This window comes from Rhinatrema bivittatum, chromosome 5 (assembly GCF_901001135.1).
Source record: "Rhinatrema bivittatum chromosome 5, aRhiBiv1.1, whole genome shotgun sequence".
In the NCBI taxonomy this organism is placed as follows: domain Eukaryota; kingdom Metazoa; phylum Chordata; class Amphibia; order Gymnophiona; family Rhinatrematidae; genus Rhinatrema; species Rhinatrema bivittatum.
Window position 1 is genome coordinate 142,836,271 of NC_042619.1, and position 26,852 is coordinate 142,863,122.

The following is a 26,852-nucleotide window of genomic DNA, read 5'->3' on the forward strand; positions in this document are numbered from 1 at the left end:
GCAGTAATAATAAATGAATGTATATGCAGTTGTAGTTGATGGTGAATTAAAATAATAAACAAATGTACATTTGTTTATAACATATAGTGGCAATTTTTTTACTCTCATTTAATATATTATTTGTTCATATAGGGGTAGATTTTCAAAGGGGTACGCGCGTACCCCCCTAAAACCTACCCCAAACCCCCCCCTGCGCACGCCGAGCCTATTTTTCATAGGCTCGGCGGCACGCGCAAGCCCCGGGACACGCATAAGTCCCGGGGCTTGCATGGAGGGGCATGTCGGGGGCGTGTCGGGGGCGTGTCGGGGGGGGGCATGCCGCGAGTGACGCAGCATTTCGGGGGTGGGCCCGGGGGCGTGTCGCCGGCCTGGGGGCATGGTCGAGGCCTCCGGACCAGCCCCCGGGTCGGGTGATGGCGTGCCAGCAGCCCGCTGGCGCGCGCAGATTTACGCCTGCTTTCCGCAGGCGTAAATCTGCCAACAAAGGTGGGGGGGTTAGATAGGGCCAGGGGGGTGGGTTAGGTAGGGGAAGGGAGGGGAAGGTGCGGGGGGGGGTGGAAAGAAAGTTCCCTCTGAGGCCGCTCCAATTTCGGAGCGGCCTCGTAGGTAACAGGCAGCGCGTGCTGGGCTCGGCGCGCGCAGGTTGCACAAATGTGCACCACCTTGCATGCGCCGACCCCGGATTTTATAAGATATGCGCGGCTACGCGGGTATCTTATAAAATCCAGCGTACTTTTGTTCGCGCCTGGTGCACAAACAAAAGTACGCGCGCGCGGAAATTTATAAAATCTACCCCATAGGTTTTGAGAGTCATATGTAACCTCACCCAAACTTACTTACCTACTTGGATATATTGTGATATAGCTGCTGTCTCAGGTGTTGACAGAGGGTGAACCCACCCTCAGGGTGGCAATTTTCCTTGCAGAAGATCTATCGGGTAGTCATATGATCTGTACAGGGACTGCTGCTTCCTGAAGACATCTGATTATACTGCATACTGGGGTGGTTAGCCGGGCAGGGAGGAAGCGGTGGCTATGAAGGAGGTCTCTAAACAGAATTTAACTATTCCCTTTATTACCCTTGCGGGGTAAGTACCTCCAGAGTAATAGAGGGGATAGGTGGGGGATTGTGTTATAGGTGGGTGGATAATGGCCAGAAGCTGTATTGCATATATTGATATCAGAAGTGAAAATGAAGAGCCACTGTCACAGTGGATCAAAGGTTTACTGGAATGAATGTAAACATACCATTGAGGAGGTCACAGAATCAGCAACATTAAACTAAAGCATTTTATTCTTACATCACATCTTTATGGATTGAAGACCTCAAGAAGAAGGCCCATGAGCTGCCAAGCAGAAGAGGACTAGTTGGTAGGGATGTGCAGAGCAAAAGTTTAAGCTCATATGTCCATATGTCCAAAGGGGGTCCCATTTGCGGTCAATATGGACATATGGAGAATTCCATAAGTTGAGTCTATGTCCATATGTGCAAATAAAAATTTAAACCCCTCACCCTCCTTAATCCCCCCCCCCCCAAGACTTACCACAACTCCCTGGTGGTCCAGCGGGCTCAGGACGCCATTTCTGACCAACTTTGCAAGGAGCACGTGACGTCGGCGTCACGTCGGAGTGACGCGGCGTCACGTGATTCCCCGCGAGTTCCCTCCGGCACCCTTGTTCGGCCCAAAAGGAACTTTTGGCCAGCTTGGGGGGGGCCTCCTGACACCCCCAAGCTGGCCAAAAGTTCCTTTTGGGCCGAACGAGGATTCCGGAAGCGACCCCGCGGGGAATCACGTGACGTCGGCGCCACATCAGAGTGACGCGGCGTCACGTGATTCCCCGCGGGTTCGCGCCGGAACGCCGGAACGTCAGGAGGCCCCCCCAAGCTGGCCAAAAGTTCCTTTTGGGCCGAACGAGGGTGCCGGAGGGAACTCGCGGGGAATCACGTGACGCCGCGTCACTCTGACGTGGCGCCGACGTCACGTGCTCCTCGCAAAGAATTTCAGAAATGGCGTCCTCACTCCTCGCTGGATCACCAGGGAGTTGTGGTAAGTATTTGGGGGGGGGATTAAGGAAGGTGAGGGGTTTAAATTTTTATTTTGGATCAACAATCGCGATTTCCAACTTATTCAACATAGCTATGTTGAATAAGTTGGAAATCCGATCGTTTATGTCTCATCACTTTTTTAAGTAAAAAAAAAAAAATAAGTAGCGTTTTACATTTATGTTCAATACGAATGCACACCCCTACTAGTTGGACCAGTTAAATGCCAGGCAGAAGGAGGTCGGTGGTAAGTTACCTAAACACCCATCAGAAAAATGTTAGCATGGTCTGTCTATTGTTGTTTTTATCACAGGACCACTATTGCCTTGCCACTCTACAATACCTTGTCTCAGTCAATAGCTGGAAGATTCCTACATGCACATAAAGCTTCTTCCTTCTACAACCCATAAGTGTGCATCCAACAGCATGGTGGACACAATACAACCCATGGGTCATGGCCTGTCATCTCAAGAAGCACTACTTTTAATGCACTGACAATCAAACTTTAGAAGTAAGGTGTTAGAGCCTACTTGAAATACCCTAACCAAGGATTGTCTATCCTTCCCTTCCAAAAAGGATACTGCCTTCTGGCAGCTTCATGGCCATGGAAGATATGAAATCCAAGGCATACTCCATCACATACCACCCAGCCTCTGGGGCTACTTCGGAGCCTTTATCACTAGGTATGCATCATACTGTAAAGATCCACTGTTCAGAATCCAACATCTTAGGGAACCTTACCATGCCTTAAGAATGTAAGAAATTGCCATGTGTTATTGTTTGTAAGGTTTTGGGTGGACCCTTGGACACTGTGGCAGATGACCACGCCCACAGGGGGAAGTCCTGTGAGGGGTCACAGGTCAGGCTCAGCTTTAGGACACACAACACAGAATTATCTTTTATTAAACAGAGTTGAAAAGCCACCAGAGGTGGCAGTAGTGAGTAGAGATGAAGCCCGGCTGGGCTTGTAGTCCCTCAGGACACTGGAACAGCGATCCCTCAATAGCTGTGCTGTAGTGGAGAGAAACTGAGATAGTGAGTACTGTGGAGCATACACAGGTTTCTGGTATGGAGCCTCGTTGGTTGAATACTCACACAACGGTTTCTCCCGGATGGAAACACAGAAGCTGAAATAGAGGCAGACCCTCGAGGAGCAAGTACCTGGTTCCAGGGAACAGCTCTGAGAGAGTCTAGCTGGTAACTCACTGATAGTGTAGGCAGCAGATTCTTCCAAGCAGAAGTGAACTCAGGCAGCGAGTCCGGGAACATGGGCCCTCGAGGAGTGAGTACCGGTTCCAGACAGCAACCTGAAAGAAAAGAGAGAGGCCCCTGAGGAGCGGGTACCCCGATGAGTAAGTCCAATAAGGAGAGGCAGAGTAGCTAGGTATGGAGAGCAAATCCCATCCGTAAGGAGTCCCTAGTAAGGAGTTCCCTTTGCTAACTCGATTAGCTAGCAAATATAGTAGGCTTTTGTATCCGAGATGTGTGACGTCATCACAGGGGGACGCCCCTGAGGTTTGCACCAAGGAAGGAATAAGAAGCAGGGCCATGCGGAGCATGCGCCCTATGGCAGCTGAACAACATGGCGGTATGCAGTGCCCAAGCCGGACCGGGGATGCCGGAGAGGACGGCAGGCAAACACCGCGGCAGCCAGATGTTCATCAACTGCAGGAGGAGTCACCAAAGAGGTAAGGAGGGCAGAATGGAGACATCGGGCAATGACAGTCATAACACCATGCTGGGTCAGACCAAGGGTCCATCAAGCCCAGTATCCGGTTTCCAACAGAGGCCGAACCAGGCCACAAGAACCTGGCAAGTAGCAAAACACCAAGAAGAATCCATGCTACTAATGCAATTAATAGCATCTTTATGTTCTTCCTTAGCCAGAAAATTTAATACCAAGGTCTAGGGATGTGCAGACCAAAAGTTTAAGTTCATAAGTCCATAAGTCGAAAGGGGGTCCCATTTGCGGTCAATATGGACATATGGAGAATTCCATAAGTTGAGTCTATGTCCATATGTGCAAATAAAAATTTAAACCCCTCACCCGCCTTAATCCCCCCCCCCCCCAAGACTTACTACAACTCCGTGGTGGTCCAGCGGGGTCAGGACGCCATTCCTGAACTCCTTTGCAAGGAGCACTTGACGTCGGCGTCACGTCGGAGTGACGCGGCGTCACGTGATTCCCCTCGGGTTCGCTCCCGGACCCCTCGTTGGGCTCAAAAGGCACTTTTGGCCAGCTTGGGGGGGTCAGGAGGCCCCCCCAAGCTGGCCAAAAGTTCCTTTTGAGCCCAACATTCTCCCAGGTCTATTTTTTTTTTTTGGGGGGGGGAGGGGATTGGGGGAAGACTATGCATGGATATCTTAAAAGATAGGTCCTCTGCAGTTGTAGTTTCCAGTTCTTGGCAGCTTGTTCAAATTTAAGAATTTTAGAGATGTACAGAGAGGTTTGCATCCCTCTAGTAGGGATTATGCTTTGACATGGCTCACATAGTCATACTGATTATTTTTTATGCTCATCAAAAGTTATGGCCTACTTAAGCAATTGAGATATATTATCTTGTTGTATCTCAGCTCACCATTCTATTTCTAGAGAGTTCATTGGTGATGGTTCTCCCAAGTGATGGCTACTTAATTTACCTCTGCACTTTTACCTCTGCACTTTTGGCCAGCTTGGGGGGGTCAGGAGGCCCCCCAAGCTGGCCAAAAGTGCTTTTTGGGCCCAACGAGGGGTCCGGGAGCGAATCACGTGACGTCGGCGCCACGTCGGCGCCACGTCAGAGTGACGCGGACGTCACGTGATTCCCCACGCGTCCGCTCCCGGACCCTCACGGAACTTTTGGCCAGCTTTGGTAAGTCTTGGGGGGGGGGGGATTAAGGAGGGTGAGGGGTTTAAATTTTTATTTAGATCAACAATCGCGATTTCCAACGTATTCAACATAGCTATGTTGAATAAGTTGGAAATCCGATCGTTTAAGCCTCATCTTTTTTTTAAGTTAAAAAAAAAAAATAAGTTGCGTTTTCCATTTAAGTTCAAAACGAATGCACACCCCTACCAAGGTCTCATAGTTGTGTATGATTGGATGAACAGCACCAGGAGGTATCCATCTACTTGAACGTTTAACGATTGAAGTATCAGAATTCATTTGCCCTATGCTTGAAAATAAGTCTAAAACTTTAAGTTTTCACGACATTCCCATATCATTCACACAGATTTTTTGTGTCCCCATTATTAAAATCTTTTGATGGAGTGTTTATTGTATTTTTTGTTCACATCGAGCTGTAATTGACAAATTTTATCTTTGGTTCATATGGGGTTCTAATCGGCATGGACTTTTCGCGCCATCTTTTCATGCACCACGGTTATTACTGTTAAGCTTTTTGATTTGTGCCTCATATATGCGAAGTTTTGATCAAACATCAATTCATTTGTCATTCATTTTTTCGTGTAGATTACACCACGCCCACATGTTTTGAGTGACATATATGCGCGTTTTATCTGTTTTATTGTACTATATGACATAATGCATATTAGTGTAACATTACAAGTTTCCCACAATAGTTATACAATTGAACATGCATATTTTCTGCCTTTTTTAATTATTTAATTTTTATTCTCTGGGACATATTTTAACCATTGTAGATGTCCTGCTGTTGTTGCATGCAAACCTTTTTGTGACGTGTTTTGCAGTCACTCCGTTTGTTTGAACTTGATGTGTGCATATTGTTGTGAACCTTAGAGGTAAATTCAGCAAGTTTCTTTTTAATAGGGATGTGCATTCGTTTTCAATGCATGGGCAATCCACATCGCATAAGTCCCTATTCATTGTTTTTGTGGGTTCGCGAAATGCATCGTGATCCCCCACGAATACAACATATCATATTAGTTTCGTTCTTTTGGCTCGCAGTGATTTCTTAGTGGCCATTTGAAATATGAGAAGGCCATGTGGGAGTATCCATAGCAAATACAAACCCTTTCCTGTGAGTCATAAGTGACTTCACAGCCCTGTCATAGAGTGGGTCAGACAGGTTCACAAGGAGACCAGAATGCAACCTATCAGAGCTAAGCCAATACAGCCAATCACTGCTCTCACTCAGTGCTCTGTGACGCTATTCCTGATGATGCAGCACTATTTATACCTTAGGTACGTGGCATGCCACACTCTTTCTTTGTGGGGGTGGTCAAGAGAGGTGATCCTGAGAGGAGGCTGCACTCAGAACTAGTCTGAGTATCTGAAATCTGTATTCAATTGCTAGCTACTTTGATAGAATTTTCCATTGAAAAAGATATTTATTTCTTCAATTTTGCTGCAGTGCCACAGCTAGCCATGCTTTATTTGACCACACTTTTTTAAAATTTATCTCAGACAGTCTCTATGTCTGTCCCACTGAGACAAGCTGCTGGCAGTGGCATGTTGCTGATTATTTTTATATTTTACCCACTGGGGTAGGTTGCAAGCAGGATTTGGGTGTTGTGGGTGGGAGATATATTCAATTTCTAGCTAGTTTGATAGAATTTTCCATTGAAAAAGATATTTCTTTTTTTTTTTTTGCTATTGTACCAAGCAAGCCCTGCTTTTTATTTAACTGCAGTTTTTTTTTTTATTGAACTCAGGCTGTCTCTCTATCTGTCCCACTGAGACAAGCTGCTAGTAGTGGCATGTTGCTGGTTATTTTTAAAGGTTTACCCACTGGGGAAGGTTGCAAGCAGGATTTGGGTGTGTGGGTGGGAGATATATTCAATTTCTAGCTAATTTGATAGAATTTTCCATTGAAAAAGATATTTCTTCATTTTTGCTATTGTGCCAAGCAAGCCCTGCTTTTTACTTAACTGCAGTTTTGTTTTTTTTATTGAACTCAGGCTGTCTCTTTGTGCTCTTTTAAGCCAAGAGGTCAGTGCACTTGGTAGTTTTGCAGACTCACATATATTGGGACAGCAATGCTCTCTGAAGCCAAATCCCCAGTGGGCCTCTTTTGTAGTTACAAGTTTTGTGCTGTCACAATATGTGCAGTGGTCTGTGGGCAGTTTTGCAGACTCACATATATTGAGACAGCGGTGCTTTCTGAAGCCAAATCCTCAGTGGGCCTCTTTTGTAGGTATAAGCTTGGTGCGTGCACAATACATACAGTGATCTGTGGGCAATTTTGCAGACTCACATATATTGGGACAATGGTGCTCTCTGAAGCCAAATCCCCAGTGGGCCTCTTTTGTAGTTACAAGTTTGGTGCATGAACAATACATACAGCGGTCTGTGAGCAGTTTTGCAGACTCACATATATTGGCACAGCGGTGCTCTCTGAAGCCAAATTCCCAGTAGGCCTCTTTTGGAAATAATTATTTTAATTGAAATCCCTCGTAGGCAGTGACATTTAACCCATAATGTCAGGGAAAGCTAGAAGTGGTCAAGTGATTGGGACTGGCAGAGGAGGCACTTCAAAAGGCAGTACCATTCCTCCATTAAAGTTAAAAAGGGACCTGTTCCAATCTAAAATCTCTGGAGGGGCAGGCAGTTCCATCCAGAAACAAATGAAATTTAAAGATGATGCATCGCCACCACCTGTTTTTGACACTGTAGTTTTGGAGGTGAGGGAAGGGGATGCTGAGTCAAGCAAGACAAAATGGTGACATCCAAAAGCAGCAGTGTGAGAGCAGACTTGACCAAGCATTGAAAATGTGTGGTATTCTCATCATCAGAAATGGAAGAAGAATAGCTGAAGAAGGTTTAGGAGGATTAGTTAGTTCTGTTTTAACCTCCAGTACAGTGCTGCAGGGGAGAGATGAAACTGATGATGAGGAGGAGGAAGAGGAAGAGCAGTCAGCACAGGCACAGAGTTTGACTGATGCCCCTGGCATTGCTTCTCAGGGTGCACCCACTACTTCAGCTCCAGTGCCAGCACTCACCCCGAAGGCTATAGAGAAGGGATCATGAAAGAAATCTGTGATCTGGAGCCACTTTAAAGTGACAGAGGACCAGCATTTTGCTCAGTGTAATTACTGCGCCAAGGCTATTAGCAGAGGCAAGCAAATGGGATATCTAACTAATTTTGGCATGATGCATCATATGAAAAGGCAACACCCAACAACAGTACTGGCATCTGGGAATGGTGGCAGTAGCAGTCAGGGGATCTCTTTTTCCAGGCAGCATAAAGTGGTTGAAAAGGAGCAGAGTCACAGCAGGCCCTCAGCCCCTTCTAGCAGTCAGGTGGCAGGCCAGCAGCCCCCTGCCATGTGGCAGAAGCAACAACCCACCATGGAGAAAATGAGGTGGGGTTTGGTAACGCTATCCCAGGGTAGGAGGCAGGCAGCCTCAAAAGTTGAATCAGGAGCATTGGGGAAATGATTGCCCTTGATGACCAGGCCTTGCAGATAGTAAAGAATGTGGGTTTCAAGTATTTGCTGAAGGTCTTAATTCCAAATTACAAAGTCCCCTCCAGAACCACATTTAGCAGAAAGGTCATCCCCAGCCTGTACAACCACTGTCGCAGTCACATCCAAGCGCTGCTAGCTAAGGCACAGGGGTATGTGCATTTCACCTGCAATATCTGGACTGCCATGCATGCTGCATACTCTTACCTCTCCCTGACAGCTCACTGGTGGGACCTGGCTTAGGCAGGGGCAGGCAACAGCTCTATTAGTGAACAAGTATCAGGGTGGAGGTGGGCTTTACTGCACACCCACCTGACGGATGATGCCCATACCTCAGACAATATTCTAGCATGCATCAAATAGATACTGGTGGGCTGGCAGCTACACCAGTGAGACAGGAATCTTCAGTCAGGGTTCTTTGTCACAGACAATGGTGCAAACATGGTAAAGGTAATAGCCAACGGGCGCTTTCACAACATCTGATGTTTTGCACACACTCTGCACCTGGTAGTGAAGTCTGCTCTGTGGTTGGAGTCCAAGCACCAATAGAATGAATACCTGCATACGTTAATACTGTTACAATTCCTCTCGTAGCTGTGCCATGAGAGGCTTCTCACCTTTTCTCTGGAGGCCGCACCGAAGCCGGGGCCTTGCCTGGACAGTCTATCCCAGTTTTGCTCCATAGCCTGGGAGGCTACCATTGCCATCTGGGCCTACCTGAGGCCTGCTCTGCTTCCTCCTTGACTTTCTGGTTTGGGCCTCTCCTCTTCTTCCTAAGGGGTTGGCCCGCAGCTCTTCTCTTTAGTTATAGGGCCAGCCGGGTGTGGCCCATCAACTCCTCCCAGGGAGTTGCCTACTTCCTGCTCTATAAAAGGACTTCTCTTTCAGTTCTGCTTTGCCTTGCATTGGAGTTACTTGCTCCTGGATATCTCGTCTTCCAGCACTCCATCAGGCCTTCGTTCTTCGTTGGAGCTCCATGTCTCGTCTTGATGTCAGTGATCCCGTCCTGATGTACCTCGCCTGTTCCTGATGTCCTGTACCCCAGGTTCCTCGTCACCTCCTTTCCTGGCATGCCATGTCATGGTCCATGTCCAGCCCATGGGTAGTGGCTGTGTAGACTGCTCATGGTACAAGGCCTTCTTCACCTGTGCAGTACAAGCCTCCAGAAGACTTCTGCTTCAGTCCTGAGTTGTCTTTGAATCCTTGCTTGCTTCCGACCCGGTCTTCAGAGTTCCTTGCATTGAGTCCATCCATGCCAAAGACTCTGACTGAACCTGTGCCATTCCAGCATGGTCCGCAACCAGCCTAGGATGGGCTGTGTAGGGTGTGCCTTGGTACTGAATCTTCAAAATGTTCCAGTTTTTATCTATTCCACACCTTGCCTAGAGCCTGCTTTGCATTCAAGCATGGTCCGCGACCAGCCGATTGGTAGTGGCTGTGTAGGGCGCGCTGTGTTGCAGTCTCAACCCAGTACATGATCTTGTTCCTGAATGCCTTTGCCTGCAGTACCTTGCTTCTGAACCTTCGTCCAAAGTCCTTGCACGCGTCTTAGTCTGCACACCCAAGTGAGTCTTCGTCTGTACCTCCAGGTCCCTCATCTACATCTACAGTCTCTATGTTCCAGAGCCTTCGTCTGCCCTCATCCATAGTCCGGCCTGCTGCTTCTTGTCATTCCTTGTGGCAGGTCCGAAAGGGCTGGGAATGGTCGGAGGACTGTTCAATAACCAACACCATGTGTTGGCTCCAGAAACATGTAGGACCGGCAGAAAGTCAGACCGTCCATCTCTACCTATGCTGGGACATGTCTTGCCTATCTTGGTGCTGCCTTGGAGTCCTCTAGGGTCGTGCCGAGGCCTAAGGGCACACTAACTCCACAAGTTGGGACCGCTCTCCTAGCACTACCTAACAAATACACAAGTGCAGGAACATAGCAGCGCACTTCCACAGAAGTGAGAAGGTGGGGCAGGTTCTTCGACAAAAGCAGACTGATTTGGAGATACCTCACAAGTGTCTCATTCAAAACATTTGCACCCAGTGGAATTCCACCTATTTGATGCTGCAGAGGTTAGTGAAGCAGCAGACACCCCTTCATGAACTTTCTGTGGCAATGGACATAGGTGTGCAGAATCCCCTAAGGCATCAAGATTGGTTAGCCATGAGTCAGCTGGTGAAAATCCTGCAGCCCTTCAAGGATGCCACGGAGGAGCTGTGTTCCAGAAGTGCCACCTTGGCTGACATCATCCCTATACTTAATTTTCTAGAGGAAAATTTGAAAGGATTTTAAAGAGGAAGAGGGAATGACAGCAGAGATGCTGCATTGTCTGGACGTTTTGCAGAAGCAGGTGCAAGAGAGATTAAGGCCTTTAACAGAAGACCATACATACATGCTTGCCACAGTCAGTGATCCCTGTGTGAAAGGGAAACTCGCCCTACAGTCCATTTGTCTCACATTTGTGAAGGACCTGCTGTTAGTAAAAGTCCGTGAAAAAGAGCGCCATAGGCAGAGACAAATTAGGCATGAATCAGAGGAGGAAACAACGGGCACTTCAGAGATTTGTGCTAGCCCAAGCAGGAGCAGCACACTGTCAGCGACAGCTGGTACTTCCTCCTCCTCCACTTCAGTACGCCAAAGCCATGTTGCCCATAAAGCATCATCTGTTCTGCTGTGGGCTAGAAAGAAAGCAGCTGGTATGAGTGACTCTCAGCCCACCCAAGCAAAGGAGACACTAGCACAAATGTCAGTGACAAGGTATCTCTCAGAGCCCACAAAGGACATGCAGACAGATCCACTGCATATTTGGCATGGGCCATCCAGTGCTCCTACCATGTGACAGGGGCCGGCCAATGGCACAGATACCCTGTCACATGGTAAGGGCAAAGGGCCATCGGCGCCATTTTGATTAGTGGCAGCCGATGGCCCGGGAGCGGGAGATCGCTCCCGGGACCTCCACTGGACCACCAGGTACCTGTAAAAAGTTTTTTGGGGGGTCGGGAGGGTGGGGAAGCTAAGGGATTAGTTTTAAAGGGTTGGGGTAGGTTTAGGGGTTATTTTTGTGTGCCGTTTTTCCCGCCCTCCCCCAAAATGATGAGAACCCCCATGAACAATATCGTGGGGTTTTCCTATCATTTTGGGGGAGTCCCTGATTTCTGATGATTTTGAAAATATCGTACGATATTTTCAATCGTCCGAAGCCCGATTCACATCCCTACTGCAAAACCCACCATTATAATAGGAGACTTCAACCTTCACATAGACACAAAACCTCTATCTAACATGTGCCAAACATTGCTAGATTTTATGACAGCACTAGGATTCACTCTAATTACTGTGAAAAATAACTAGCTAATTGTTTGTTGCTGAGAATGAACTTAAATCTCCAGTATTATCTGTATCTTAAAATCATAGAGCTTTATTTCTCTCAATATAACTAAACTATTTTTATTTTAGAGAAAAGACCTCAGTATTGGCAAGAGATCTGAAAATTCGGAAACTGCTTTAAAGCCAATTGTTTCAGTCACCGGCCTTATATTCTCTTATTTTTATTTTAATTAAATTATTTAAAGAAACTCCTTCTTGTTTGTGTTTTATATAATGTGTTCTTATAACAGTGTCACTATGATTTGATGTTAACCTATTATTTGATGAATTACTGTTGACAATATTTATCTTAGTTGGAAGAATTACACTCCTTATAACTCAATTGTAATTTGCTGCTTTATCCACAGTCTCAACTTGAGTGCCAATGTTTTTACTTTGTATAGTCCTTATGGAGTTATCATATTTCTCCAAAAATCATGGCTGTCTCATTATGTCTCCAACTTTGATAATAATGTCTTTTTCTTTTTTAACATTAATGCTTATCTTCAGCTGTTGTAGTCTTTATGTTTTATTCATTATTATTCCCCTATATTTTAAATGCTGGAACATTATGATTTATATACTCTTATTCATCACTGGCTCATGAACCAAATGACACCTTTCAACAGTTTTCTCTGCAACATGAATTAAAATTCTTTCTTGATAGCCCTTCTTGCGAATTTCTTTTTATCTTTCAAACCTTCAACAAATGACAATTATGTCATTTTGTAAAGCGCATATTTGTGCTTCTGATATCCAATACTCATTAACAATCCCGACAGTTTTTTAATTTTATAGCAGAGCACTTATCTGGCGCTTGCAATATCGAACTCTTATTTTGCCGCGGTGCCGTGCCTCCGACTCAAAGGGTCTGTTTGACTGCCGCCAGTACTCCTTAACAATCCCGACAATTTTTTGATTTTATAGCGGAGCACTTATCTGGCACTTGCAGTATAGAACTCTTGTTTTGCCGTGCTGCCATGCCTCCAACTCAAAAGGTCTGTTTGACCGCCAACGTGGCTGTCGTTTCGCTATGAAAATGCTGCTTCAGGGCGGACTAATATTAAAGGGTTCCTCCTTCTATAGATGTCGGGCTCAAACTAAAACAAATTTGCCTAATATACTGCCCACTAAGCTTACTTGAACTAAATATATCCCCTCTAATTGAATTCTTAACAACACATGTAAATATTGCAAAACCCACCATTATAATAGGAGACTTCAACCTTCACATAGACACAAAACTTCTATCTAACACGTGCTAAACATTGCTATATTTTATGACAGCACTAGGATTCACTCTAATTACTGACAAGCCCATGCACAGAGCTGGACACTCTCTCGATTTATCATTCATTAACCACAACCACCTAGAACACATCAAAACCAATTATACACCCATCCCTTGGTCAAATCACTTCCTCATACAATCCTCGATTAAATACATTGAACCCTACACACAAGAAAAAAAGACCCCATTAAATTTAAATACCGCCCACCATATGACTTAGATACCCTGAAAAACAAGTTAGAAGAAAATCTAGCAAAATTAGACTTCACCAACTGCTGCTCTGCTACCACAGCATGGATGCAAACAACAAGAAAATTAGCTGAGGAAATAAACCCAATCAAATATATCAATATCAGGGATACCAAACAAACAAACCCATGGCATAATGAAAAGATAAAGGAAGCCAAGAGACAACTAAGGAAAAAAGAAAAAGAATGGAGAAAAAATAAAACTACCGAAAACCTAACAAAATATAGAGAACAAATAGCGTACTATAAACAAATAATTCTCAATACAAAGAAACAGTTCTATAGCTTTAAAATAGAAAAATATGCAAACAACCCAAGAACCTTATTTACCATAGTAAGAAACCTCACCAATGACATATCCGAATCTCCACAAAACCTTCCAGAAAATAGATGCAATGATATTGCAATGTTTTTTAATGATAAAATTAAGAACCTAAAAACAAAAATCCCAAATACAGCAAAACAAGTAATTAAAATGAAAGAAAGAGATGTTATTCAATGGTCGACTTTCAATGAGGTATCAGAAATGGAAATCAAAACTATGCTTAAAAAAGGTAATCCCGCACCCCATGCGCAGGACACAATAACAACCATAGACATTAAAAAAGTAGCTAACACTGTATCTCCAACACTGGCAAAGATCGTTAATCTATCCTTAGAAGAAGGATCCATGCCAGACGCACTAAAAGGAGCTATCGCAAAAACAATTTTAAAAAAGAAAAACAGTGACCCACTGAACCTGAGTAACTACAGACCAGTATCGAACCTACCCTTAATTGCAAAATTAATAGAAAAAACTATACAAAAGCAACTAGCAGAACACCTAGATAACAATAACATCCTGGAGGAGAACAGGGAGAAGTTTCCTTACCGGGGGTCTAGCGGTAGCTGGCCTCAACGGCTTATTTCCTTTTCAACATTGGAACTGTTACCTGCATTGCCTTAAACGCTGCTGACGTCACTTCCTCCAACTATGAAGGTATTTAAAGTGCCTTCCGTTTTCAACTATCGAGGAGAACAGGGAGAAGTTTCCTTACCGGGGGTCTAGCGGTAGCTGGCCTCAACGGCTTATTTCCTTTTCAACATTGGAACTGTTACCTGCATTGCCTTAAACGCTGCTGACGTCACTTCCTCCAACTACGAAGGTATTTAAAGTACCTTCCTGCGGCGCGCAGCCGACGCCGGCGCGCTGACGAAGCCACGCGTGACAAAGGCGCACGGCTTTGTCTGCTCGGCTTCGTCTAAGCTTGGCTTCACATGATTGAGATCCAGGTTGGAATATAATTTTTCTGTATTGTGACTCACTGTTCTCCTCCATGACACCTAACTGTGAGTAAATTTGAGTAGAAGAACCTGATATATTATATTTAATTTTCCTGATCGAAACTTCATGCCTCATATGAAGCGGAAGGGCAGAGTTCGTGTGGAGACTCCGATCATGCCAACAGTGCCCTCGCAACCTAATATAACTGGTTTTTTTTTCTCCAGCGAACACCTCTACTCCGAGCAGGCAAGCCATTACATTGGTGGACTCAGAGCACATGTCTCCAATGTCGGATATTTGTACATCATTAAGCCCCGGAGCTCCAGAGGTCCCCTCTATACCTAGTGGAAACCAACACCTGGTCCCTGATACAACCGCCTTCCCAAAGTTGGTGGCTGGAAGTAATCCATTCGGAGTAGGGTCAGATGGGAAAGGTCCCTTTCAAGTATCTACTGAAGAGCCCGGGAAGAACCTCCCCCTCCCTTTGATGCAATTATCTGCATCAGTGGATGGTGGGAAAATGGACTCTATTACGGTGATACCAACATCTCAGGACAGAGGGGAACTGTTCATGGGAAATCATGGTCAGGGGGTTGGGGGGGGGATTCCAGCCTTAGGCCTACAATTGATGGAGAAAAAAGAAATTACATTAGAACTGGTTTGGAAGGCGTTGTTATCTTTGGAAGCCTCTATTACTATGCTAGCAAATACTATGCTTGGTACTAAAAATCATATATCTCAAATAGAATCTGTTGTGAAAGAAAATACTGGAAAAATAAATGTGATAGAAAAACAAGTAGTACAACTGCATGATGTACAAGAGAAAATAATGCAAGGAGAAATAACAAATAATAGGAAAATTGAACTCCTTGAGAATGAGATTAGATATAAAAATTTAAGGATTGTAAATTTCCCTTCTGTGAAGATGCATCTTCCCCTAGATATTTTTAAGAAATATATCATGGAAATTTTGTTATTTCCCAATGAAGCTATACCTCCAATAGCGAAAATATATTTTGTGAATTTGGGGAAGAAACAAACACCAATATTAGCATCACAGGAAAAAAATAATCAAAATCAAACTCATATAGAGAATGGGAATTTAACTGACTTTTTGGAACAGTCAATGGAGACTCAGATAGAATTTAGAGGAACATTACTAGTCACCTTTTTATTTCCATCAGATAGAGATTCATTTCTCAAACATTTTCTACGTAACAGATCAAAAATCTTTTTAGGCGAGAAAATATGGGTATATCCCGATATTGCTAGAGAAACTCAGACTCGCAGGAAAAAATTCCTTACAATGCACCAAGAAGTAAGAGATCTTGGTGCAGAGTTTGTAGTAAGGTATCCAAGCAAATGTATCGTTAAATTGAACAATAATAGGTTCATTTTTTTTGAACCAATCCAACTGAGATCTTTCATCAATGCAAGGGTTCCTGTGGTTGTAGATTCCCTCCCCAAATCTGGAGAAGCAAAATAAAAGGTTCGCTATTTTTCCTGATACTACTATTAAAAATAATGTGCTCTATTAAAATCCGGTTAGGTATCACATTGCCTTTTACAAGTCAGTCAGGATATAGAATTTCTTATCTTGCAATTGTTATTTGATTTAGTGGAATCTGTTGTTTTATTTGCTAGAGCTTATGTACGATAGGAAATATTCTGATTTGTCTGGTTCATTGATAATGTTATATTGTCTATGTAAATGAAAAAATTCAATAAATAAATAATAAAAAACAAACAAACCCAAAACAATAACATCCTATATCCTTTACAACATGGCTTTCAAAAACACTATAGCACAGATACATTCGTATCACGTTATATTTATTCTACCTGCCTTTATCTTCCTTCCAGCTTGTCTTCAAGCCTCCAAGTTTTTTCCATTCCTTGTTGATTGTAACTTTGACTTATTCCTTTTTCCTTTGTTATCTATTATTAACCAGAATTGTTACCTTAGTTTTCCCTTGTTAAAATGTAAACCGATCCGATATGGTTATCTACTATGAAGGTCGGTATAAAAAACTGTTAAATAAATAAAATAAATAAATACACTTCTGCTGGCACTGACAGATAACATTATGAGGGGATTCAATAACGGTAAACATTACATTCTAGTGATGCTTGACCTATCAGCAGCCTTTGACACTGTAAATCATGACATATTTTTGAATAAACTATAAGAAATAGGTTTAAACAACACAACAATCAAGTGGTTTAGATCATATCTCAGTAACAGATATTTTCAAGTACAAATTAAAGACGCTATATCAGAGAACATAACCTTCAAATGGGAGTACCACAAGGATCCGCCCTTTCTGCCACACTTTTCAACATATACCTGCCAGCACTATGCCACCTGCTAGCTGGTCTGGGAATAACACACTATATATACGCTGATGATATCCAATTAATTTTACCCATTGACGATACAATTTAGAAAACATTAAACATAGCTAACATGTATCTAGATATCATCAAACAGCTACTAAACCAAATGGAATTAGTAATTTAATATAGAGAAGACAGAATTCCTACACTTAGAACGAAAAAATATGGAAATCAAGCAAAGCCCAATCACACTCAAAAACAGCCAACAAATATTACTAGTAGAGAAAGTACAGAATCTAGGAGTAATAATTGACACAGAACTAAGCTTAAAACAAATATCTCTAAAAGTAAAGGAAGGATACGCTAAACTCATGGTCCTCAGAAAGCTTAAACCACTCCTAACAACTGCTAACTTTCGATCAGTACTACAAGCGTTGATATTTGCAAGCACTGATTATTGTAATGCACTTCTACTAGGTCTACCATACAACTCACTAAGACCACTGCAGGTTTTGCAAAACACAGCTGCTAGAGTTTTAACTGGCAAAAGTAAAAGAGAACACACTGGCTACCCATTGAACAAAGAATTCAATACAAAACACTGTGCACCATACATAAGTTAATACATAACGAAATGCAGACTGGTTAAATACAGCACTTCGAGTACACGTCCCTAACAGAAACCTAAGGTTAGCAAACAAAGCACTCCTGACTATTCCATCAGTCAAAACGGCAAGACTAACACAAGTAAAAGAGAGGGCACTATCATTTCAGGACCCATACTATAGAACTCCATGCCCTTGGATTTAAGATTACAAAGAGACAGCAAAACCTTTAGAAAAAGTTTAAAAACCTGGCTATTTAAACAAGCTTTTCAAAAAGAGAAGGGAGAATAGAAGCCAGGGATGGTCAAAGCATGAACAATTAAACAACCACACAGACTGCAGAATTCACTATGGGGTAGATTTTATAATTTTGCACGAGCGCGTACTTTTGTTCACGCACCAGGCGCGAACAAAAGTACGCTGGATTTTATAAGATACGCGCGTAGCTGCGCGTATCTTATAAAATCCAGGGTCGGCGTGCGCAAGGGGGTGCACATTTGTGCAACCTGCGCGCGCCGAGCCCAGTGTGCGCTGCCTGTTCCCTCCGAGGCCGCTCCAAAATCGGAGCGGCCTCGGAGGGAACTTTCTTTGCACCCCCCCCGCACCTCCCCCTCCCTGCCCCTTTTACGAAGCTTCGGGACTTACGCACATCCCGGGGCTGTGCGCACGCTAGCGGCCTATGCAAAATAGGTGCACTGGCATGCGAGGGCCCTGCGTGCGTAAATCCGGCTGGATTTACACGCGCAGGGCATTTAAAATCTGGCCCTAACTGTGTAGTTTTTAATAGATAGCGCATCATCACTAAAGGACAATTTACAATTATAAAGTTAGTTCTGTACTTAAAACTGAGATAAAGAGACATGGACATGATTCATTACATTTAACAATGAACATTGATCACGAACTATGTTACCGAACCTTATGGCACCTATGTAAATGGACACATTGTAGTATCATTACTTTTTATGTGCCTTAATGTAAACCATTGTGACGGTCCCCACCAAACGATGGTATAGAAAAGATTTAAAATAAATAAATAAATAAATAAATAAATAAATAAATAAATACCCATTGACCCAGGTTGTACCAGATCCGCTGATCACACGGAAACCTCCTCCACGTCGACTCGCCACGCTTTGAAGCCTCGTGCTCCACTCTAGGGGCCAACCCATTTCAGGGAGCCCTTTCCTGCGCAAAGGAAAGGGAATTCTCCCCAGGTGAAGCCAGCCTATCTCTTAGTACCCATTGACCCATGTTGAACCAGAGCCGCTGTTCAAATGGAGACCTCCTCCATGTCAACTCACCATGCTTTGAAGGCTCGTGCTCCACTCTAGGGGCCAACAACCCATTCTAGGGAGCCCTTTCCTGCACAAAGGGAACTCTCCCCGGGTGTAGCCAGCCTGTCTCTTAACACCCGTGGACCCATGTTGAACCACTGTTCACATGGAAACTTTCTCCGCCTCAGCCTTGAAAATTCTCGTTTGTATATCTGCTACGTCCACCAGATTTTAAAAGACCAGTGAGAGCTCACTAACTGCCAACAGAAACACCCCACTCTAGGGGCAAACTCATTCTAGGGAGCCCTTTCCTGTGCAAAGGAAAGGGAACTGTCCCCGGGGCCAGCCTGTCTTGCCCCTATCAAAACCACAGGGACCAGACTATCTCTACTCTGCTAGCCTGTCTTGCCCCTTTCAACTTTCTCCCATTCTGCCTTGCTGCCTTACACCAGATGACTCACTCTACTCCTTGTGGTGTTCTTGCCACTATCTTGGTTCCTCAGTGTGCTGATGCTAGTCTTTCTGCTGCTTTGTCCCTTTATCAGTGCCTAGTGTTTTTTTCTGCACTCTTTCTGCTTGCTATGTTCCCCTTTCATTGTGCTGTAGGATGTTGATGCAACTTGTGTTGCCACTTTGCCTGTCGTGATGCCTTCAAAGGTTCATGCAAATGTTATCGGTGCTCTTTTGAAGCTGTGGTATGTTTTTTACACTCTCGCTGCTGCTTTGCACCTCTGTTAAAGTACTCTTGCCACTCCTGGTACCCCTTTGCCCCTTTACAGTGTCTTAGGCTATTCATGCCACTTTGGTGCCCCTTGGAATACCTTGGAGCTCTTTTCTCATTCTGATGAATGCTCCCCAGAAGTTTCATCAGAATTGATAAGAAAACCCCAATTCTGCAGCCAAAAATAGGCTGCAAATACTTCCCCCATTGACGTTAATGGGAAAACGGACAATGAATAAAACTAATCAACAAATTGTTTATCTCTCCTATGAAACTAACGCAATGAATTTGGGTCCCAGCGAAACGCATACCGAATCAAAACACATTTTTTCCTTCTGCACATCCTTACTTTTTAACACACTTCTCCACAAATCCTTGATTTTTTCTTTTTAGATTTTTTACCTATTTATTATTTTTTATTATTTTTCTATTTTTAGTTTTTTATTTACCTTTAATTGGTTTTATATATTTTAATATTTATTATTTTGTATTATTTATTTTCCTATTTTTTAAGTTTGCTTATGGATTTTATGAATTGAGCACCCCAACAAGATAGCTAAAGTCTGGCTACCAATGTTTTGGAGTTCATTGGTGATGTCATTTTAAATGAGGTAATGATATATGTGTCTTTTTACAATTACAACTGCTTCCAAGATGTTAATTTATCACACCTATCATTTATTTTTACTTATTTTTCCCGATAGGCATGAGAGTTTCAAAGTGCATTTCATCAAATGAGATAATTTGTTTTTAACAGGTAAAAAAACGCTTTTTAAACTGTGCCGTGGTCTTTTTGTCTCATATGTTTTATATCCTCTCACTGTTCTTTTATAAATAGACTCATATGATTGTACTTTTCTGTATGTTTATCAGTCTATGTTCATTTTAGGTTATTTTTCTTTGTGTCATTAATGAATTATATTGTTATTAATGTTAGTTTTGTAATGATTATTTTATTATAGCCCCTGAAGCAGCCCTTCACTGGGCAAAACTCAGGCCTAGAGTTGGGCATTCATGGTCTAATTGTTTTTCAATAAACTTCTTTTGAGGACCTTCTGAATCTCCTTGTTTTCAGCCCGCTAAATATGGAATCCATAAATTTCAGTATTTTTTTGTATTTTGGAGTGTTTAGTGCATTTTTCACATATTACTCCCTTTTGTGAAAAATATTTCACATTTAGTACATCGATATGTAAGACATTTTTGCATTCTATGTCTAGTCTGATGAAGTATTGCTATTATTTGTAAGAGGAGTAATATAGAAAGCAGTTCCCTAGTCCAGAAAAAGAGATTGTTATTGGCAACAAGGGCAAGTAATGCTCAAAACATATTGCCTCAGGTAGAAAATTAATTTCAGTCCAAAGCCTTGATTCACCAAAGGCTTTCTCCCACTTATACTAGTTAAGACAAATGCCCACTTATACTAGTTAAGACAAATGCCCACTACCTAGAGCTCTCAGATGGCAGAAGACCTATGTCTTCTGCCATCTGAGAGCTTACACAATAGTTTAGTAAGACTTTTTGTTCATACTTTTTAGCACTCTGGTGAAAGAATATGTTAATACTGGAAACCAGGGTACATAATTTGATCTATTCAAGTATGTTGAGGAAGACTGTCATTTCAAATCAATTTCAAAGGGTGGAAACCTAATGGGAAAAATGAAGAACACAACACATGAAAAATTATTAAATCCAATTTATAAAATGACAAACAAATTGAAGGATTCTGGCTTACTACGCAAAGCCACACTAGGGCCTATTTCAAATATTAGGTTACCAATGAACATGCTGTTAATCAAGTCTTTTAAGCTTGTTTTTATTCTAGATCAATTTTAAATGAAATAGATATGTTTTTATATTGCATAAAGGTATAGATTATAAAATTGGACATCTATAACAAAGAAAAATATGTTTTTAATTGTTTTCTTTTTCTTAGAACACCTTTGTAACATGGAGATTTGAATACAATCAACTTGCAGAAAAAACTTTTTAAGAGATGCATTTTTCATTATAGTGCAATGTCAGGCCTGCCAGCACCATTTTGAATTTGATGTGACTTGAGCAGGAAGGGCTTACGCTCCCTCTTGCAACTGGTCCAGACTCTCAAAACTTGCAAAGGTTAAGGATGTTAGAGATGTGCATCGTTTTTTGTGTTAGTATCGTTCTTCGTTTTTCGGCCGCCATGGAAAATGTCGTTTTTTTTCGGTTCGGGTCTTTTTTTTCGCAAAAAATCGATTTTTAGTTAGTGCGCGCTAACTCCCAGTTAGTGTGCGCTAACTCCCCGTTAGTGCGTGCTAACTCCTGTTAGTGCGCACTAACAAAAACCGTTAGATTTTGTTAGTTTTTCTTAGTTTTTCTTAGTTTTTCTTAGTGCGCACTAACATGACTTAGCGCGCACTAACGGGGAGTTAGCGCACACTGACTCCCGTTAGTGCGCACTAATCGGAAAAACGAATTTTTGCGAAAAAACAGGAAAATCCTGATTTTTTTCAGGCTCCCTGAAACATGCCGAATTGGACAATTTCGTTGCAATTTTTTCAATTCAGCAAAAACGAATGCACATCTCTAATGTGCATTTGTTTAAAACAACAGTGCAAAACACAATGAATAAGTCTAATTGGTTTCATTCAGTGGGCCCCAAACTGAATTGGGGACTCCCCAAATGAAATGAACCTTATTCATTCATTTCGTTATAAACAAATGCATCAGGTCTAGGTCTAAGCCTGAAGCTGGGGCCTTGCTTATGCCACAGGCCGAGGTCCAAAGAAGGGGCCACAGCATATGCCCTAGGTGAGGCCCAAGCTTTGGCCTAGGCTGAGGTACTGATGTCACACTCGGGAATAGGACTAGACCCAAATCAAGGACCATGGCCAAGGGCCGAGTGAGAATCCCAAAAATTAAATAAAAACTTGACCTGATCCATCAGGTATCCATTGAAGACTGGGTACCCACGTCAGGACCTTGGCCCACACCCAGGCCTGAAGCCACGACCCAATCCAGAGGCCAGGTCCTGACACCAGGGCATCAGCCTGGATCCAGGCTTGATGCCGCAACTCGATGCGGAGACCAGGTCTCAATACCAGGCCTCAGCCCTGACCCAGACTTGATGCCAGGGCCTCAACCAAGAGGCCAGGTCTCACTGCCTGGGCCTTGGCCCAGGGTCAAGCACTGGCCTCAGAATCCAGGTCTGGATGTTCCGCTTCATGCGTCCTCTTCTTTCTTCTTCTGGAAGCATAATGAGAGCGTCCACTGTTGTTGCACCACAGTTAATTAACTCCGGTACATTCACTCCAGTGGATGGTGCCATTTTGATGTACCTCAATTCAATTCAATTCAATTGCCATACATCAAAATGGTACCGTATGCTGAGGTGAATGCTCTGGAGTTAATTAACTTCGGTGCGACCCCACGAACACTGTCATTTTATTTTGGAAATAAGAAAGAAGAGGATGCATGAAGAGGAGCTTCCAGGCCTGGGCCTGACCCTGGGTCAAGGCCCAAGTGTTGGGACCCAGCCTCCTGGTCAGTTGACAGCATTGAGCCTGGGCCCAGGCCACAGCTAGGCCAAGGTCCCAGCATCAGGACCTAGCCTCCAGGTCAGGTTGCAGTATTGGGCCTGGGCCCAAGCTATGGCCTAGACCAAGGTCCCAGCATCAGAACCTAGTCAGGTCAGGTCGCAGCATCAGGCCTGAGTCCTGCCGAGATTCCAACTTCGGGACCCAGCCTGGAGGCTCTGATCTGCCCTGTTCTCAGCCTACACAATTCCCAGGATTTTGCCTAGTCCAAGCAGTGGATCCCCACTGGATCAGGCAAGTGGGAGCTGAGGGGAATCCAGGAGAGTGGGAGGGAGGGCTTGTTTTTATTTTTTGTCCATTTTTTTTTTTATTACTTGATTCATTTTTTTCACATGAACAAAACAAATCAAGCAACCTACGAAACAAAGTTCATGGGAAAAAAAACCTCCCAAAAATTAACCTTAAAATTAAAATGAATTTTTTTCCCTGTACATCCATAGAAAGGATAAGGGATAGGGTAGAGACTGCTGGTGGGGTTGTGGAAGGATCCTGGCAGGTTTGCTGAGGCCTTGGAGATTTCTTTGCATAAGGGATTAACTGTAGGTGAAATCCAGCCATTAAGAGGCTCAATGTCGGACAGGGGAGGGTTTGAACAGTTTTCTGCCACCAGTATGTCACTATTGTTTATATTTTTTTTTTTGGCTGCAAACTGTGCCATTTTCGCCAGGACTCTGCTTTGGTCAGGACTACATGTAGAGAGGTAAACCAACCTTATAAATTTTGAAAGTCTACTTTATATCGGTACTGTTCTCTCACAACTTATTCATTCCCCTAGGAACAACTACAGTGAACACATAAGAACATAAGAATATAAGAAATTGCCATACTGTGTCAGACCAAGAGTCCATCATGCCCAGCATCCTGTTTCCAACAGTGGCCAATCCAGGCTACAAGAACCTGGCAAGTACCCAAAGAATCCCATGCTACTGAGACCAGTAGTAGCTGAGGCCATTCCCTGTAACTTGATTATTAGCAGTTAATAGACTTCTTCTCCAAGAACTTATTCAAACCTATTTTAAATCCAGCTATACTAACTGTACTAACTGTTATGATCGGGAAGTGGATCCTTAGGCCGACTGTCGAATGAGGCGGTCGGGAGGCAGACACGCCCAGCAGAAGGCAGATCTTCACCTGGAAACCCGAGGCGCCCCCAGAGGAGCTGTTGACGCCTGGGTTGCTAGGGCTTAGGTGACTTCGCCCTGGAAGTCTGAGGTCCCCCTAGGAGGAGCCGGTAGGGACCCGGACCGCTGGGACTTAGGAGAGAAGCTGGCGTGGAAGAATTCCTGGACCGGAACAGGAACAGGGTAAAGGCAGAAGCGGAGGGAGGACAAACCGGGTCAGGACTGGCAGCAGGAATCAGAAGCGAGTGTACAGTCCGTGATCTAGGCAGGCAGCAGAAATCAGAAGCGAGTATACAGTCCGTGATCTAGGCAGGCAGCAGAAATCAGAAGCGAGTATACAGTCCGTGGTCTAGGCAGGCAGCAGGAATCAGAAGCGAGTATGCAGTCCGTGGTCTAGGCAGGCAGCAGGAATCAATGGTGAAAAGGCAATCCGAGGTCTAGGTAGCAGGAATCAGATACAGGAACGCCGAATCCGACAAGCAGGAACAGAAGTACCTGGAACAGCAAACTAATCCTCAAGGAGTGACCTCGTTGCAAGGCAAATCAGGAAGGGCTGGTGCTGACTTAAATTCCCCGCCGGCGCTGATGACACCTAGGGGGCGGTTCAGCACATCCGGGTGCTGGACCGTCAAAAGCCCGACCCTCGCGCATGCGCGTTCCCCTATGGGGGCGGAGTCAACCACGGAGCTCGGCGGGGTCTCCCAAGCGGAGAGGCTGTCACCATGCGGCCAGGCCGTGCCTGATTCCCGTGGTTTGCGGCAGGACCCCGGACCCGGCTGACGAGGTAAGGACTCGGGCGCCAGTGCGGCGACCGAGGCCGTAACAGTACCCCCTCCCTTATGCCCCCTCCGTCGAGGACCTGGCTTTCTGGGATGGTCTTGATGGAATTGAGTTAGCAGTGACTTGTCCAAGATGTTCCGAGCTGGCTCCCAAGAATTCTCCTCGGGACCTCACCCCTCCCAAGCCAGAAGATACTCCCAGCGACGGGCGTGGAAGCGTACGTCCAGTACTTCCCGTACTTGATACGTGGGTTCTCCAGTCGAAGAAGAGGATAGTACATCAGTAGTAGGTCGATGAAACCGTGAGAGCACAACAGGTTTTAGTAGGGAGATGTGGAACACATTATGTATGCGGAGCGAAGATGGGAGGCGAAGTCTATAGGATACCAGTCCTATTCGTTCTGCTATTTGAAATGGTCCGCAGTATCGAGGCGCCAACTTGCGGGACCGGTTAGGTAACTGGAGATTCCTAGTACTCAACCATACCTTAGTACCTGGTAAAAAGACTGGCGCAGGACGTCGGTAGCGATTGGCGTTTCGTTGTGTTCTTTTCTCGGCAGTGGACAGTCTGTGCAAAATCCTCTTCCATAGATGATGGATTTGATGCGCTACCGTTAGTGCGGCCGGTGAAGGAACGGAAATGGGAACAAGTACTGGAGGTCTCTGATGGCGACCAAACACTATTTGAAAAGGTGTTTGTCCTGTGACTGAATGGGTATGGTTGTTATAGGCGAATTCTGCCCTAGGAAGAAGGGAAACCCAATTAGTCCCTTTCTCGGAGATGAAACTTCGAAGAAACGTTTTCAGTGATCGGTTCATGCGCTCAGTTTGACCATTACTCTGAGGATGAAAGGCTGTGGACAAATTTAATTGTACCCCAAACTTTTTGCAGAGTGCACGCCAGAAACGGGCGGTAAATTGTGGCCCTCTATCAGATACTATACTTTGCGGAAGACCATGGGCCCGGAAGATATGCTGAGTAAATAGGAGTGCTAGTTCAGGAGCTGAAGGCAGTTTGGGCAATGGTACCAAATGAATCATTTTAGAGAAGCGATACACGGTGACCCATATCACCGTATTGCCCTCCGATGGTGGCAGGTCCACAACAAAATCTGTGGCGATGTGGGTCCACGGTTCAGCAGGTATGGGTAGTGGCTGTAGAAGACCCCATGGTCGGCCACTAGAAGTCTTTTTTACCGGGCACAGACCGGACAAGAATCTACATACAGACGTACATCCTGTCGTATTCAGGGCCACCAGTAGTAGCGGTTTAGAAGATCGAGTGTCCTTTCTCTTCCAGCATGACCCCCTGAGAGTGAGTCATGAGCCCAGGCTAGAACCTTAGCGTGATCTCTGCGGGAAACCATCACTCGCCCTAGCGCGGTGACTGTGGTACTGGCTACTTGGATCTTGGCAGGGTCGATGATATATACTGAGGGAAATCCTCCTTCTCCTCCTGTACTTCGTAACGAGACAGCGCATCCGCCCGGACATTCTTCGAGGCTGGGCGATATTTTAAGATGAAGTTGAACCGGTTAAAGAAAAGTGACCAACGTGCTTGTCTGGGGTTAAGTCGTTGGGCTTGGTTCAGGAACTCCAGATTCTTATGATCTGTATAAATGGTTACTGGATGAAGAGACCCCTCCAGCCACTGTCTCCACTCTTCTAGTGCTAATTTAATCGCTAGTAACTCCTTATCTCCTATTCCGTAATTGCCCTCAGCTGGTGTAAACTTTTTGGAAAAGTAGGAGCAAGGTAGGAGATGTCCGGAACTAGAGCTTTGAGACAGGACCGCCCCTACGGCTATATTAGATGCGTCTACCTCGACAAAGAAAGGCCGAGTTGGGTCTGGATGTCGTAAACAAG